The 17,057-nt window shown below is 39.2% G+C and overlaps 12 non-coding genes across 12 annotated transcripts; all 12 read left to right on the top strand.

Moving 5' to 3' along the window:
- The first annotated feature begins 3,962 nt into the window (after nt 1-3,962).
- trnan-guu lies at nt 3,963-4,035 on the top strand. Its single transcript has one exon. It is a non-coding gene; the product is annotated as a tRNA-Asn (tRNA).
- Nucleotides 4,036-4,907: 872 nt separating this feature from the next.
- Nucleotides 4,908-4,981, top strand: trnan-guu. The gene has a single exon. It is a non-coding gene; the product is annotated as a tRNA-Asn (tRNA).
- Nucleotides 4,982-5,853: 872 nt separating this feature from the next.
- trnan-guu lies at nt 5,854-5,927 on the top strand. Its single transcript has one exon. It is a non-coding gene; the product is annotated as a tRNA-Asn (tRNA).
- Nucleotides 5,928-6,799: 872 nt separating this feature from the next.
- trnan-guu lies at nt 6,800-6,873 on the top strand. Its single transcript has one exon. It is a non-coding gene; the product is annotated as a tRNA-Asn (tRNA).
- An 871-nt stretch (nt 6,874-7,744) lies between these two features.
- trnan-guu lies at nt 7,745-7,818 on the top strand. Its single transcript has one exon. It is a non-coding gene; the product is annotated as a tRNA-Asn (tRNA).
- An 865-nt stretch (nt 7,819-8,683) lies between these two features.
- On the top strand, nt 8,684-8,757 carry trnan-guu. The gene has a single exon. It is a non-coding gene; the product is annotated as a tRNA-Asn (tRNA).
- Nucleotides 8,758-10,589: 1,832 nt separating this feature from the next.
- trnan-guu lies at nt 10,590-10,663 on the top strand. Its single transcript has one exon. It is a non-coding gene; the product is annotated as a tRNA-Asn (tRNA).
- A 1,072-nt stretch (nt 10,664-11,735) lies between these two features.
- Nucleotides 11,736-11,809, top strand: trnan-guu. Its single transcript has one exon. It is a non-coding gene; the product is annotated as a tRNA-Asn (tRNA).
- An 869-nt stretch (nt 11,810-12,678) lies between these two features.
- trnan-guu lies at nt 12,679-12,752 on the top strand. The gene has a single exon. It is a non-coding gene; the product is annotated as a tRNA-Asn (tRNA).
- An 872-nt stretch (nt 12,753-13,624) lies between these two features.
- trnan-guu lies at nt 13,625-13,698 on the top strand. The gene has a single exon. It is a non-coding gene; the product is annotated as a tRNA-Asn (tRNA).
- Nucleotides 13,699-14,570: 872 nt separating this feature from the next.
- On the top strand, nt 14,571-14,644 carry trnan-guu. The gene has a single exon. It is a non-coding gene; the product is annotated as a tRNA-Asn (tRNA).
- Nucleotides 14,645-16,462: 1,818 nt separating this feature from the next.
- On the top strand, nt 16,463-16,536 carry trnan-guu. The gene has a single exon. It is a non-coding gene; the product is annotated as a tRNA-Asn (tRNA).
- The last annotated feature ends 521 nt before the right edge of the window (nt 16,537-17,057 follow it).

Genomic DNA, 17,057 nt, shown 5'->3' with positions numbered 1-17,057 from the left:
AATCAGAAACTCAATAAGTGAACTATAACTAAACCTAATGATAATTCCCCTTTGACTCAAATCATTAATCATAAGTTTTAAACACCGTCTACGGATATGTTTACTTAAATGACCATGCTACCTTTAGATACAATTAACCCGATAACATTATTATCCAATGCATTACTTTTTCTCTCTGCCGCAAATGTCATACATTTCACAGCGTAATTTAATCCCCGATATTTAATAAATATGCATTCGCATCCTCTCATGGCTCCTTTAATTTACTTATCTTGGGTAACTCTCATCCGTTCCGGAACAAAGAGTTCTATCTAAAACCGCCAGAACACACTGTTCCAGTTTTATCAACCCCTAAAATTGGCCATAACCATTAAACAAATAACCAAAACATTTTTATATCACTTCTGGAAACCTAGATACGATTTGCTCCGTTATCCCCAGTCCCTGGTGACAAAAGTGTCTCGCTAGTGACGTCATCAACAAGCGTTCAACCTTGACTCATATTGGCAACGATTTTCAACTCATTGTAAATAATGGTTGGCTGTCTGTAACAACAGTATTTCGGGTTCGATAAACCAAACCTAATTTATCACCTCTGTTGAACCCTGAATTAGTCTACAACATCAATCAACATCTCTCAATTCGCTAATTTTATAAAAACATTTCGATGGGCATAATGGGCATGAATTATAGTTGTCTCTTTGTTATCATTTAGAATCCATTTTGCTCTAAGTACCTGTCTCGTCTTTGACTTAGTATTTTTAATTACAACTCTATTCCCAATACATTATTCACTTGTCTAATTACAAACTCAGACCAGCATTAGTGAGTGTACGCCTTTAAAATGCCTTGTCTCTGGGAACAGGGAAATCCCCTTAACCCAAACGTTTACTACAAAAACAAAACCTAATAATTATGATAATCCCCTCACATCGTTTGTTTTAAATCCCTTGAGGTATCATGTAACTTATTTTTCTATCTTCGAATTGTCGTCCCACAATATTTTCTACTGTCATTCACTCAAACCACTGTGATTACCGTGCACTGTCCCTTTAAGATAAGACTTTTCATTTGTTCCCCACAATGAGGTCGGAAATCAGATCATTTTTAGAATACGTTACTTTTCGTTCAATTTCACTGGCGTTACCTTAACCAAAAATCAATAATTAGAAAAACAATCACAACTTCTTACGATTAAACTATTCTCACCTAATTTATAGTCCAAAGTGTTGCACTATATAGCCCCATTTGAGTGTCTAGCAATTCCGTTGCTTGGCTATAGACACAAATCTGCCTACCTTTGTAAAATATATATTCCCTATTCAGATTGAGTTCAGTTTTGAATTCTAATCATCAGAGTAAACCCAACCGAACTTCTCAACTTACTATACCCTAACATTTAACGTACCATGCTATAACGTCCAGATAGCCCGAAATTGTATCGTATCTCTCCGTTATTCCCTACATTTAAATTACAACCTGTTGACGATTTTTTCGTGGAGTGTTACACTCCCGGGCGAAATGTCCAATTTTGTTACAATTAAAACATCTTGTATTTTTCTTTTGACCCACCTTATTCATTTTTCTCGACTTTATTTCCTTCTCTAACTTCATTATACCTCTCTTAGTTTCCGCGGGATCCACATACTTGGGTGGTAATTTCACCGGTTGCTCCAGCACCCGTATTCTTATAATCACAAATTTGTCAACTGGATTATCTCTGCATTGTTGGTATAATCTAGGAAGATATAGTTTGTTATCCTCGCCCCCACTCAATTGGTTAACTTCTCTATCTGCGGGAGCAGTGGGTAGTGTCTCTCGAACCTTGTTAGATTTAATCTCTTTTTCGGCGCGTCCCATTCTCTTTTTTGCTTCCGAAAGCCAAACTCCGGCCGTGTATAACCCCTGTTTATTCTGCTTTTTCACATTATTACCACATTCCTTATGTATCTGTTTTATAAGGGATTCCAGCTTTTCTACATTTAGACGGCCATCAAAATCGTATTTCTTTTTCCATCTTAGACAGAAATCGATGTTTCTCTTGTCTTTCTGTGCCATGTATCGCTCGTCTCCCGTTAGTTCTGGGGCTTCTTTCGAGGCATTCCTCCCCATTCTTAATCTTATGTATCTAGTAGCAATGTTTTTAAACACTTATCTATGCCTTTCTATATAATTTTAAATTCTATGTGCATGCAGTTCTATACATTTGTAATTTACCGTTTCTTCTAGTTACTATCCTGTCTACCTATGTGTGTGTTCCTTTAAAAATAATCAGTATGTATTTTCCATCCTGTGAACCGCGTCCATAGAAGACTTTTGATCGGACAATAATATTTCACCCAAAGGATATTCCTTTGGGACTTTCAACGTAAAATGTCTCAAATCTCACTACTCTAGACTAAGTTGACCTCTCCTGTGAACCACGTCTATAGAAGACTTTTGATCGGACAATAACATTTCACCCAAAGGATATTCTTTTTGGGACTTTCAATCGTTAATGTCTCGAATCTCACTAATCTAGACTAATCACTTATCATTTGATATTAATTTCTTTCAGCATTGTACAGGTTCATTTATTCTGTTCGCCTAGAATTACCCTGCCTTCTCACCAAGCCTAATTTATCCTCACCTATTTTAACATACCTATCTACTACTTTCCGCAGTCAGCTTCCCATATACAGATAGACTATCAGGTAAAAACTTTATTTAGGTATGTTTATTGAATTATTGGCCATCCTATTTGTACGGAACAAGCGTCCTAATTCTCCAATGCGTACTATATCACTCCTTAATAATCCTTCTGGCTTGCAAGACCAGGCTTTATTAAGCTCTAGTTTATTTGGTGGTAGTGCACCTTACCTCAGGGTCAATTTCGGACCCTGCTTCCTTTTTATCGATATCCTGGTTAATACCCCCGGTAGAAACCCATTTTATTTGTTCGGAATATTCAAGCACCTATTATTGATCAAATTCAACTCCTTTATAACATTTGAATCAATAAATATCCTAAATAATCCCTCCCAAATTCGAGAATAAAGGCTACTTTACCTGCTGCCGACTGGGAAAAACATTGTTCGTTGTATCTAGTCACCCTTCCTGTCCTCCGTGATAATACGCAGGCCTGTTTTAATTTTAACCTCAATTCAGAGGTCAGGTCTTTAGTAAAACGAGTCAAAAACTCGTCCGTGCACGATTTTCAGTGTATTACCTTCAGATAACAGGTAGAGTTGTTTAGATCCGGCTCAAAGGACCAAATTGATAGAGGAATTCTAAATTCCTTTAATGTTTTAATTGCCAATACCAATTAGCACTCATTTCTAATTCATTTAATGAGTTGTAAGTTCATTAATTATTCATGAAGTAGATTGAGACCATTCTTAAAAGCCAGGTTAAAGAGCGTTTTAATTCCAGAGAGTACTAACCCATACACAGATTTCCACAGGTTATAAACTCAAAATGACATCATCAGTTTCCCACGATAGCCCCGTTGTTTTTTTGTTTAGGTCCGGAGATGCTTTCTACTCCCCTCATAAACCAGACATTACAACCTGTCTAAAAGATACAGATTTCTCTCAACAATGGAATAAAACCCAAACATTCTTATCTTGTCTGAAAAGCTTTTTCTCCCCCCTTGACCTTCCCAAGAGGCACAGACAATCAAATTAGTTCTGCTTACATTTTCAGTAACAGCTTAACCAATAACCTTTACTTTTCATATCATAACATAATAGTATTAGAATAAATGGTTTCTAATCATTAACGAATACATAATTGATCATCTAAACTATATTTTCCACTATCAATAGCGCGTCAGAGTCTACTTCCTTGAAAATGTTGCTGCACCTTCGATGCACGTTAACACAACCATTGGAACAAAGTGTTGTTGTTTCGTAAACTCCATGTACAGTTGGATGAGAGCACAAATGGCCAGCGATCAAGCGTCAGGGTCAAATACACCACAAGTCTCTGTGGCGCAATTGGTTAGGCGTTAGACTGTTAATCTAAAGGTTGGTGGTTTGAGCCCACCCAGGGATGACAGTTCTCAGTTTGTTGTGCTCCATGATGTGGATATGACAAGTCTCTGTGGTGCAATTGGTTGGTGAGTTTGACTCTTAATTTAAAAGTTGGTGATTTGAGCCCACCCAGGAATGCTGTCTCTCTGTTTCTAGTGATATGGAAGACCTTCCTGGCCTTACAGTAAGCTTGCTTTTGACCTGCTGTGTTTCCTGTTGTCACATGTGATTGGTGTGTTGTTGAACATGAAAGATGACAAGTTGCTATACCTACTGGTAAAATGGCTGTCAATGGTCTCTGATCTTCTGTTACTCAATAGCTTGATCATTCTGTGTTCTCCAAGGAACATATAATTTATTCTTATTAATCTGGATAGTATGACAACGTAAATGATGTCAATCTGGCATGAATAACCTTAGCATTTATATTTATCTCGCGAGAAGGACAATGTTTGTCCAGTGTGTTTGTGTGTATATGTACGCCTATACGCCATGAAAGTGACTAGCCACTTCATCATTCTTCCAGAGTCAGTCCCCTTATTATTTTGAATGGCCTTGGCGATTATATATTACATTTGTGAAAATGCAGTTGTTTAAAATATATATTTATCAGAATATATTTGAGATTGTGGCTGAATTTACTCCTGCCAGATGCCTTTCAATATAATGTTGCGCTGACGAACATTGCGCTACATTTTTGCCCTTTTAAGGCCATTCAAAAAGCTAACAAATATTAGAAAACTACAGGTCTACTTCCTTGAAAATGTTGCTGCACCTTCGATGCACGTTAACACAACCATTGGAACAAAGTGTTGTTGTTTCGTAAACTCCATGTACAGTTGGATGAGAGCACAAATGGCCAGCGATCAAGCGTCAGGGTCAAATACACCACAAGTCTCTGTGGCGCAATTGGTTAGCGCGTTAGACTGTTAATCTAAAGGTTGGTGGTTCGAGCCCACCCAGGGACGACAGTTCTCAGTTTGTTGTGCTCCATGATGTGGATATGACAAGTCTCTGTGGTGCAATTGGTTGGTGAGTTTGACTCTTAATTTAAAAGTTGGTGATTTGAGCCCACCCAGGAATGCTGTCTCTCTGTTTCTAGTGATATGGAAGACCTTCCTGGCCTTACAGTAAGCTTGCTTTTGACCTGCTGTGTTTCCTGTTGTCACATGTGATTGGTGTGTTGTTGAACATGAAAGATGACAAGTTGCTATACCTACTGGTAAAATGGCTGTCAATGGTCTCTGATCTTCTGTTACTCAATAGCTTGATCATTCTGTGTTCTCCAAGGAACATATAATTTATTCTTATTAATCTGGATAGTATGACAACGTAAATGATGTCAATCTGGCATGAATAACCTTAGCATTTATATTTATCTCGCGAGAAGGACAATGTTTGTCCAGTGTGTTTGTGTGTGTATGTACGCCTATACGCCATGAAAGTGACTAGCCACTTCATCATTCTTCCAGAGTCAGTCCCCTTATTATTTTGAATGGGCTTGGCGATTATATATTACATTTGTGAAAATGCAGTTGTTTAAAATATATATTTATCAGAATATATTTGAGATTGTGGCTGAATTTACTCCTGCCAGATGCCTTTCAATATAATGTTGCGCTGACGAACATTGCGCTACATTTTTGCCCTTTTAAGGCCATTCAAAAAGCTAACAAATATTAGAAAACTACAGGTCTACTTCCTTGAAAATGTTGCTGCACCTTCGATGCACGTTAACACAACCATTGGAACAAAGTGTTGTTGTTTCGTAAACTCCATGTACAGTTGGATGAGAGCACAAATGGCCAGCGATCAAGCGTCAGGGTCAAATACACCACAAGTCTCTGTGGCGCAATTGGTTAGCGCGTTAGACTGTTAATCTAAAGGTTGGTGGTTCGAGCCCACCCAGGGACGACAGTTCTCAGTTTGTTGTGCTCCATGATGTGGATATGACAAGTCTCTGTGGTGCAATTGGTTGGTGAGTTTGACTCTTAATTTAAAAGTTGGTGATTTGAGCCCACCCAGGAATGCTGTCTCTCTGTTTCTAGTGATATGGAAGACCTTCCTGGCCTTACAGTAAGCTTGCTTTTGACCTGCTGTGTTTCCTGTTGTCACATGTGATTGGTGTGTTGTTGAACATGAAAGATGACAAGTTGCTATACCTACTGGTAAAATGGCTGTCAATGGTCTCTGATCTTCTGTTACTCAATAGCTTGATCATTCTGTGTTCTCCAAGGAACATATAATTTATTCTTATTAATCTGGATAGTATGACAACGTAAATGATGTCAATCTGGCATGAATAACCTTAGCATTTATATTTATCTCGCGAGAAGGACAATGTTTGTCCAGTGTGTTTGTGTGTATATGTACGCCTATACGCCATGAAAGTGACTAGCCACTTCATCATTCTTCCAGAGTCAGTCCCCTTATTATTTTGAATGGCCTTGGCGATTATATATTACATTTGTGAAAATGCAGTTGTTTAAAATATATATTTATCAGAATATATTTGAGATTGTGGCTGAATTTACTCCTGCCAGATGCCTTTCAATATAATGTTGCGCTGACGAACATTGCGCTACATTTTTGCCCTTTTAAGGCCATTCAAAAAGCTAACAAATATTAGAAAACTACAGGTCTACTTCCTTGAAAATGTTGCTGCACCTTCGATGCACGTTAACACAACCATTGGAACAAAGTGTTGTTGTTTCGTAAACTCCATGTACAGTTGGATGAGAGCACAAATGGCCAGCGATCAAGCGTCAGGGTCAAATACACCACAAGTCTCTGTGGCGCAATTGGTTAGCGCGTTAGACTGTTAATCTAAAGGTTGGTGGTTCGAGCCCACCCAGGGACGACAGTTCTCAGTTTGTTGTGCTCCATGATGTGGATATGACAAGTCTCTGTGGTGCAATTGGTTGGTGAGTTTGACTCTTAATTTAAAAGTTGGTGATTTGAGCCCACCCAGGATGCTGTCTTTCTGTTTCTAGTGATATGGAAGACCTTCCTGGCCTTACAGTAAGCTTGCTTTTGACCTGCTGTGTTTCCTGTTGTCACATGTGATTGGTGTGTTGTTGAACATGAAAGATGACAAGTTGCTATACCTACTGGTAAAATGGCTGTCAATGGTCTCTGATCTTCTGTTACTCAATAGCTTGATCATTCTGTGTTCTCCAAGGAACATATAATTTATTCTTATTAATCTGGATAGTATGACAACGTAAATGATGTCAATCTGGCATGAATAACCTTAGCATTTATATTTATCTCGCGAGAAGGACAATGTTTGTCCAGTGTGTTTGTGTGTATATGTACGCCTATACGCCATGAAAGTGACTAGCCACTTCATCATTCTTCCAGAGTCAGTCCCCTTATTATTTTGAATGGGCTTGGCGATTATATATTACATTTGTGAAAATGCAGTTGTTTAAAATATATATTTATCAGAATATATTTGAGATTGTGGCTGAATTTACTCCTGCCAGATGCCTTTCAATATAATGTTGCGCTGACGAACATTGCGCTACATTTTTGCCCTTTTAAGGCCATTCAAAAAGCTAACAAATATTAGAAAACTACAGGTCTACTTCCTTGAAAATGTTGCTGCACCTTCGATGCACGTTAACACAACCATTGGAACAAAGTGTTGTTGTTTCGTAAACTCCATGTACAGTTGGATGAGAGCACAAATGGCCAGCGATCAAGCGTCAGGGTCAAATACACCACAAGTCTCTGTGGCGCAATTGGTTAGCGCGTTAGACTGTTAATCTAAAGGTTGGTGGTTCGAGCCCACCCAGGGACGACAGTTCTCAGTTTGTTGTGCTCCATGATGTGGATATGACAAGTCTCTGTGGTGCAATTGGTTGGTGAGTTTGACTCTTAATTTAAAAGTTGGTGATTTGAGCCTACCCAGGAATTCTGTTTCTAGTGATATGGAAGACCTTCCTGGCCTTACAGTAAGCTTGCTTTTGACCTGCTGTGTTTCCTGTTGTCACATGTGATTGGTGTGTTGTTGAACATGAAAGATGACAAGTTGCTATACCTACTGGTAAAATGGCTGTCAATGGTCTCTGATCTTCTGTTACTCAATAGCTTGATCATTCTGTGTTCTCCAAGGAACATATAATTTATTCTTATTAATCTGGATAGTATGACAACGTAAATGATGTCAATCTGGCATGAATAACCTTAGCATTTATATTTATCTCGCGAGAAGGACAATGTTTGTCCAGTGTGTTTGTGTGTATATGTACGCCTATACGCCATGAAAGTGACTAGCCACTTCATCATTCTTCCAGAGTCAGTCCCCTTATTATTTTGAATGGCCTTGGCGATTATATATTACATTTGTGAAAATGCAGTTGTTTAAAATATATATTTATCAGAATATATTTGAGATTGTGGCTGAATTTACTCCTGCCAGATGCCTTTCAATATAATGTTGCGCTGACGAACATTGCGCTACATTTTTGCCCTTTTAAGGCCATTCAAAAAGCTAACAAATATTAGAAAACTACAGGTCTACTTCCTTGAAAATGTTGCTGCACCTTCGATGCACGTTAACACAACCATTGGAACAAAGTGTTGTTGTTTTCGTAAACTCCATGTACAGTTGGATGAGAGCACAAATGGCCAGCGATCAAGCGTCAGGGTCAAATACACCACAAGTCTCTGTGGCGCAATTGGTTAGCGCGTTAGACTGTTAATCTAAAGGTTGGTGGTTCGAGCCCACCCAGGGACGACAGTTCTCAGTTTGTTGTGCTCCATGATGTGGATATGACAAGTCTCTGTGGTGCAATTGGTTGGTGAGTTGACTCTTAATTTAAAAGTTGGTGATTTGAGCCCACCCAGTGATGCTGTCTTTCTGTTTCCAGTGATATGGAAGACCTTCCTGGCCTTACAGTAAGCTTGCTTTTGACCTGCTGTGTTTCCTGTTGTCACATGTGATTGGTGTGTTGTTGAACATGAAAGATGACAAGTTGCTATACCTACTGGTAAAATGGCTGTCAATGGTCTCTGATCTTCTGTTACTCAATAGCTTGATCATTCTGTGTTCTCCAAGGAACATATAATTTATTCTTATTAATCTGGATAGTATGACAACGTAAATGATGTCAATCTGGCATGAATAACCTTAGCATTTATATTTATCTCGCGAGAAGGACAATGTTTGTCCAGTGTGTTTGTGTGTATATGTACGCCTATACGCCATGAAAGTGACTAGCCACTTCATCATTCTTCCAGAGTCAGTCCCCTTATTATTTTGAATGGGCTTGGCGATTATATATTACATTTGTGAAAATGCAGTTGTTTAAAATATATATTTATCAGAATATATTTGAGATTGTGGCTGAATTTACTCCTGCCAGATGCCTTTCAATATAATGTTGCGCTGACGAACATTGCGCTACATTTTTGCCCTTTTAAGGCCATTCAAAAAGCTAACAAATATTAGAAAACTACAGGTCTACTTCCTTGAAAATGTTGCTGCACCTTCGATGCACGTTAACACAACCATTGGAACAAAGTGTTGTTGTTTCGTAAACTCCATGTACAGTTGGATGAGAGCACAAATGGCCAGCGATCAAGCGTCAGGGTCAAATACACCACAAGTCTCTGTGGCGCAATTGGTTAGCGCGTTAGACTGTTAATCTAAAGGTTGGTGGTTCTCAGTTTGTTGTGCTCCATGATGTGGATATGACAAGTCTCTGTGGTGCAATTGGTTGGTGAGTTTGACTCTTAATTTAAAAGTTGGTGATTTGAGCCCACCCAGGAATGCTGTCTCTCTGTTTCTAGTGATATGGAAGACCTTCCTGGCCTTACAGTAAGCTTGCTTTTGACCTGCTGTGTTTCCTCACATGTGATTGGTATGTCATGACCTGACAGTGGATATGACATGTGTTGACTCTTAATTTGTTGTTGAACATGAAAGATGACAAGTTGCTATACCTACTGGTAAAATGGCTGTCAATGGTCTCTGATCTTCTGTTACTCAATAGCTTGATCATTCTGTGTTCTCCAAGGAACATATAATTTATTCTTATTAATCTGGATAGTATGACAACGTAAATGATGTCAATCTGGCATGAATAACCTTAGCATTTATATTTATCTCGCGAGAAGGACAATGTTTGTCCAGTGTGTTTGTGTGTGTATGTACGCCTATACGCCATGAAAGTGACTAGCCACTTCATCATTCTTCCAGAGTCAGTCCCCTTATTATTTTGAATGGGCTTGGCGATTATATATTACATTTGTGAAAATGCAGTTGTTTAAAATATATATTTATCAGAATATATTTGAGATTGTGGCTGAATTTACTCCTGCCAGATGCCTTTCAATATAATGTTGCGCTGACGAACATTGCGCTACATTTTTGCCCTTTTAAGGCCATTCAAAAAGCTAACAAATATTAGAAAACTACAGGTCTACTTCCTTGAAAATGTTGCTGCACCTTCGATGCACGTTAACACAACCATTGGAACAAAGTGTTGTTGTTTCGTAAACTCCATGTACAGTTGGATGAGAGCACAAATGGCCAGCGATCAAGCGTCAGGGTCAAATACACCACAAGTCTCTGTGGCGCAATTGGTTAGCGCGTTAGACTGTTAATCTAAAGGTTGGTGGTTCGAGCCCACCCAGGGACGACAGTTCTCAGTTTGTTGTGCTCCATGATGTGGATATGACAAGTCTCTGTGGTGCAATTGGTTGGTGAGTTTGACTCTTAATTTAAAAGTTGGTGATTTGAGCCCACCCAGGTGATGCTGTCTTTCTGTTTCTAGTGATATGGAAGACCTTCCTGGCCTTACAGTAAGCTTGCTTTTGACCTGCTGTGTTTCCTGTTGTCACATGTGATTGGTGTGTTGTTGAACATGAAAGATGACAAGTTGCTATACCTACTGGTAAAATGGCTGTCAATGGTCTCTGATCTTCTGTTACTCAATAGCTTGATCATTCTGTGTTCTCCAAGGAACATATAATTTATTCTTATTAATCTGGATAGTATGACAACGTAAATGATGTCAATCTGGCATGAATAACCTTAGCATTTATATTTATCTCGCGAGAAGGACAATGTTTGTCCAGTGTGTTTGTGTGTATATGTACGCCTATACGCCATGAAAGTGACTAGCCACTTCATCATTCTTCCAGAGTCAGTCCCCTTATTATTTTGAATGGGCTTGGCGATTATATATTACATTTGTGAAAATGCAGTTGTTTAAAATATATATTTATCAGAATATATTTGAGATTGTGGCTGAATTTACTCCTGCCAGATGCCTTTCAATATAATGTTGCGCTGACGAACATTGCGCTACATTTTTGCCCTTTTAAGGCCATTCAAAAAGCTAACAAATATTAGAAAACTACAGGTCTACTTCCTTGAAAATGTTGCTGCACCTTCGATGTTAACACAACCATTGGAACAAACGTAAACTCCATGTACAGTTGGATGAGAGCACAAATGGCCAGCGATCAAGCGTCAGGGTCAAATACACCACAAGTCTCTGTGGCGCAATTGGTTAGCGCGTTAGACTCTTAATCTAAAGGTTGGTGGTTCGAGCCCACCCAGGGATGACAGTTCTCAGTTTGTTGTGCTCCAGGATATTGATCTACACAACCATTGGAACAAAGTGTTGTTGTTTCGTAAACTCCATGTACAGTTGGATGAGAGCACAAATGGCCAGCGATCAAGCGTCAGGATCAAATACACCACAAGTCTCTGTGGCGCAATTGGTTAGCGCGTTAGACTGTTAATCTAAAGGTTGGTGGTTCGAGCCCACCCAGGGACGGCAGTTCTCAGGTTGTTGTGCTCCATGATGTGGATATGACAAGTCTCTGTGGTGCAATTGGTTGGTGAGTTTGACTCTTAATTTAAAAGTTGGTGATTTGAGCCCACCCAGGAATGCTGTCTCTCTGTTTCTAGTTATATGGAAGACCTTCCTGGCCTTATAGTAAGCTTGCTTTTGACCTGCTGTGTTTCCTGTTGTCACATGTGATTGTGTTGTTGAACATGAAAGATGACAAGTTGCTATACCTACTGTTAAAATGGCTGTCAATGGTCTCTGATCTTCTGTTACTCAATAGCTTGATCATTCTGTGTTCTCCAAGGAACATATAATTTATTCTTATTAATCTGGATAGTATGACAACGTAAATGATGTCAATCTGGCATGAATAACCTTAGCATTTATATTTATCTCGCGAGAAGGACAATGTTTGTCCAGTGTGTTTGTGTGTATATGTACGCCTATACGCCATGAAAGTGACTAGCCACTTCATCATTCTTCCAGAGTCAGTCCCCTTATTATTTTGAATGGGCTTGGCGATTATATATTACATTTGTGAAAATGCAGTTGTTTAAAATATATATTTATCAGAATATATTTGAGATTGTGGCTGAATTTACTCCTGCCAGATGCCTTTCAATATAATGTTGCGCTGACGAACATTGCGCTACATTTTTGCCCTTTTAAGGCCATTCAAAAAGCTAACAAATATTAGAAAACTACAGGTCTACTTCCTTGAAAATGTTGCTGCACCTTCGATGCACGTTAACACAACCATTGGAACAAAGTGTTGTTGTTTCGTAAACTCCATGTACAGTTGGATGAGAGCACAAATGGCCAGCGATCAAGCGTCAGGGTCAAATACACCACAAGTCTCTGTGGCGCAATTGGTTAGCGCGTTAGACTGTTAATCTAAAGGTTGGTGGTTCGAGCCCACCCAGGGACGACAGTTCTCAGTTTGTTGTGCTCCATGATGTGGATATGACAAGTCTCTGTGGTGCAATTGGTTGGTGAGTTTGACTCTTAATTTAAAAGTTGGTGATTTGAGCCCACCCAGGAATGCTGTCTCTCTGTTTCTAGTGATATGGAAGACCTTCCTGGCCTTACAGTAAGCTTGCTTTTGACCTGCTGTGTTTCCTGTTGTCACATGTGATTGGTGTGTTGTTGAACATGAAAGATGACAAGTTGCTATACCTACTGGTAAAATGGCTGTCAATGGTCTCTGATCTTCTGTTACTCAATAGCTTGATCATTCTGTGTTCTCCAAGGAACATATAATTTATTCTTATTAATCTGGATAGTATGACAACGTAAATGATGTCAATCTGGCATGAATAACCTTAGCATTTATATTTATCTCGCGAGAAGGACAATGTTTGTCCAGTGTGTTTGTGTGTATATGTACGCCTATACGCCATGAAAGTGACTAGCCACTTCATCATTCTTCCAGAGTCAGTCCCCTTATTATTTTGAATGGGCTTGGCGATTATATATTACATTTGTGAAAATGCAGTTGTTTAAAATATATATTTATCAGAATATATTTGAGATTGTGGCTGAATTTACTCCTGCCAGATGCCTTTCAATATAATGTTGCGCTGACGAACATTGCGCTACATTTTTGCCCTTTTAAGGCCATTCAAAAAGCTAACAAATATTAGAAAACTACAGGTCTACTTCCTTGAAAATGTTGCTGCACCTTCGATGCACGTTAACACAACCATTGGAACAAAGTGTTGTTGTTTCGTAAACTCCATGTACAGTTGGATGAGAGCACAAATGGCCAGCGATCAAGCGTCAGGGTCAAATACACCACAAGTCTCTGTGGCGCAATTGGTTAGCGCGTTAGACTGTTAATCTAAAGGTTGGTGGTTTGAGCCCACCCAGGGACGACAGTTCTCAGTTTGTTGTGCTCCATGATGTGGATATGACAAGTCTCTGTGGTGCAATTGGTTGGTGAGTTTGACTCTTAATTTAAAAGTTGGTGATTTGAGCCCACCCAGGAATGCTGTCTTTCTGTTTCTAGTGATAAGGAAGACCTTCCTGGCCTTACAGTAAGCTTGCTTTTGACCTGCTGTGTTTCCTGTTGTCACATGTGATTGGTGTGTTGTTGAACATGAAAGATGACAAGTTGCTATACCTACTGGTAAAATGGCTGTCAATGGTCTCTGATCTTCTGTTACTCAATAGCTTGATCATTCTGTGTTCTCCAAGGAACATATAATTTATTCTTATTAATCTGGATAGTATGACAACGTAAATGATGTCAATCTGGCATGAATAACCTTAGCATTTATATTTATCTCGCGAGAAGGACAATGTTTGTCCAGTGTGTTTGTGTGTGTATGTACGCCTATATGCCATGAAAGTGACTAGCCACTTCATCATTCTTCCAGAGTCAGTCCCCTTATTATTTTGAATGGGCTTGGCGATTATATATTACATTTGTGAAAATGCAGTTGTTTAAAATATATATTTATCAGAATATATTTGAGATTGTGGCTGAATTTACTCCTGCCAGATGCCTTTCAATATAATGTTGCGCTGACGAACATTGCGCTACATTTTTGCCCTTTTAAGGCCATTCAAAAAGCTAACAAATATTAGAAAACTACAGGTCTACTTCCTTGAAAATGTTGCTGCACCTTCGATGCACGTTAACACAACCATTGGAACAAAGTGTTGTTGTTTCGTAAACTCCATGTACAGTTGGATGAGAGCACAAATGGCCAGCGATCAAGCGTCAGGGTCAAATACACCACAAGTCTCTGTGGCGCAATTGGTTAGCGCGTTAGACTGTTAATCTAAAGGTTGGTGGTTCGAGCCCACCCAGGGACGACAGTTCTCAGTTTGTTGTGCTCCATGATGTGGATATGACAAGTCTCTGTGGTGCAATTGGTTGGTGAGTTTGACTCTTAATTTAAAAGTTGGTGATTTGAGCCCACCCAGGAATGCTGTCTCTCTGTTTCTAGTGATATGGAAGACCTTCCTGGCCTTACAGTAAGCTTGCTTTTGACCTGCTGTGTTTCCTGTTGTCACATGTGATTGGTGTGTTGTTGAACATGAAAGATGACAAGTTGCTATACCTACTGGTAAAATGGCTGTCAATGGTCTCTGATCTTCTGTTACTCAATAGCTTGATCATTCTGTGTTCTCCAAGGAACATATAATTTATTCTTATTAATCTGGATAGTATGACAACGTAAATGATGTCAATCTGGCATGAATAACCTTAGCATTTATATTTATCTCGCGAGAAGGACAATGTTTGTCCAGTGTGTTTGTGTGTATATGTACGCCTATACGCCATGAAAGTGACTAGCCACTTCATCATTCTTCCAGAGTCAGTCCCCTTATTATTTTGAATGGGCTTGGCGATTATATATTACATTTGTGAAAATGCAGTTGTTTAAAATATATATTTATCAGAATATATTTGAGATTGTGGCTGAATTTACTCCTGCCAGATGCCTTTCAATATAATGTTGCGCTGACGAACATTGCGCTACATTTTTGCCCTTTTAAGGCCATTCAAAAAGCTAACAAATATTAGAAAACTACAGGTCTACTTCCTTGAAAATGTTGCTGCACCTTCGATGCACGTTAACACAACCATTGGAACAAAGTGTTGTTGTTTCGTAAACTCCATGTACAGTTGGATGAGAGCACAAATGGCCAGCGATCAAGCGTCAGGGTCAAATACACCACAAGTCTCTGTGGTGCAATCGGTTACCGCGTTAGACTGTTAATCTATAGTTTGGTGGTTTGAGCCCACCCAGGGACGACAGTTCTCAGTTTGTTGTGCTCCATGATGTGGATATGACAAGTCTCTGTGCTGCAATTGGTCGGTGAGTTTGACTCTTAATTTTAAAGTTGGTGATTTGAGCCCACCCAGGAATGCTGTCTCTCTGTTTCTAGTGATATGGAAGACCTTCCTGGCCTTACAGTAAGCTTGCTTTTGACCTGCTGTGTTTCCTGTTGTCACATGTGATTGGTGTGTTGTTGAACATGAAAGATGACAAGTTGCTATACCTACTGGTAAAATGGCTGTCAATGGTCTCTGATCTTCTGTTACTCAATAACTTGTTCATTCTGTGTTCTCCAAGGAACATATAATTTATTCTTATTAATCTGGATAGTATGACAACGTAAATGATGTCAATCTGGCATGAATAACCTTAGCATTTATATTTATCTCGCGAGAAGGACAATGTTTGTCCAGTGTGTTTGTGTGTATATGTACGCCTATACGCCATGAAAGTGACTAGCCACTTCATCATTCTTCCAGAGTCAGTCCCCTTATTATTTTGAATGGGCTTGGCGATTATATATTACATTTGTGAAAATGCAGTTGTTTAAAATATATATTTATCAGAATATATTTGAGATTGTGGCTGAATTTACTCCTGCCAGATGCCTTTCAATATAATGTTGCGCTGACGAACATTGCGCTACATTTTTGCCCTTTTAAGGCCATTCAAAAAGCTAACAAATATTAGAAAACTACAGGTCTACTTCCTTGAAAATGTTGCTGCACCTTCGATGCACGTTAACACAACCATTGGAACAAAGTGTTGTTGTTTCGTAAACTCCATGTACAGTTGGATGAGAGCACAAATGGCCAGCGATCAAGCGTCAGGGTCAAATACACCACAAGTCTCTGTGGCGCAATTGGTTAGCGCGTTAGACTGTTAATCTAAAGGTTGGTGGTTCGAGCCCACCCAGGGACGACAGTTCTCAGTTTGTTGTGCTCCATGATGTGGATATGACAAGTCTCTGTGGTGCAATTGGTTGGTGAGTTTGACTCTTAATTTAAAAGTTGGTGATTTGAGCCCACCCAGGAATGCTGTCTCTCTGTTTCTAGTGATATGGAAGACCTTCCTGGCCTTACAGTAAGCTTGCTTTTGACCTGCTGTGTTTCCTGTTGTCACATGTGATTGGTGTGTTGTTGAACATGAAAGATGACAAGTTGCTATACCTACTGGTAAAATGGCTGTCAATGGTCTCTGATCTTCTGTTACTCAATAGCTTGATCATTCTGTGTTCTCCAAGGAACATATAATTTATTCTTATTAATCTGGATAGTATGACAACGTAAATGATGTCAATCTGGCATGAATAACCTTAGCATTTATATTTATCTCGCGAGAAGGACAATGTTTGTCCAGTGTGTTTGTGTGTATATGTACGCCTATACGCCATGAAAGTGACTAGCCACTTCATCATTCTTCCAGAGTCAGTCCCCTTATTA

Source organism: Oncorhynchus gorbuscha, linkage group LG25 (genome assembly GCF_021184085.1).
Source record: "Oncorhynchus gorbuscha isolate QuinsamMale2020 ecotype Even-year linkage group LG25, OgorEven_v1.0, whole genome shotgun sequence".
Lineage (NCBI taxonomy): Eukaryota > Metazoa > Chordata > Actinopteri > Salmoniformes > Salmonidae > Oncorhynchus > Oncorhynchus gorbuscha.
The sequence above is the reverse complement of the archived record's forward strand: the minus strand, read 5'-3'. Positions and strand labels throughout refer to the sequence as shown.